This window comes from Myotis davidii, unplaced genomic scaffold (assembly GCF_000327345.1).
Source record: "Myotis davidii unplaced genomic scaffold, ASM32734v1 scaffold1330, whole genome shotgun sequence".
NCBI classification, from domain to species: Eukaryota; Metazoa; Chordata; class Mammalia; order Chiroptera; family Vespertilionidae; genus Myotis; species Myotis davidii.
Genome location: NW_006283826.1, coordinates 3,151,883 through 3,152,273, shown reverse-complemented (window position 1 = coordinate 3,152,273; position 391 = coordinate 3,151,883).

The window sequence follows — 391 nt, the reverse complement described above, 5'->3', positions numbered from 1 at the left end:
GCGGATGCTGAGCTGGAGCACGCACGGAGGCTCAGAGAGAGGGAGCCACCTGCCCAAGGTCACACAGCAAGGTGATGGGTGGGCTAGCCTTCCAGCTAATTCTTCAGCTTCAAAAGCTGCTGGACCATCCGCTGCGGAGGGTGGAGGCAGGCACCAGGTTGGGGTCCCAACCCCCAAAGACTCTCCGGCCGCCACAGGCCCCCCCGGGCGGGTCCTGCAGAATCCCAGAGAGCCCTGTCCGCACCGCTCACCCGCGATCCGCCAGCCTCTGTCCTCCCAGGCTGTCCAGGCTCGAAGCCAGAGCCGCCAAGGTCTAAAGTGGAGCCAGGAGCTTAATAAACCCTGGGACGCAGGCCTAGAAACTTCTCCTGGCTTCTGGGCTGGGAGCCTT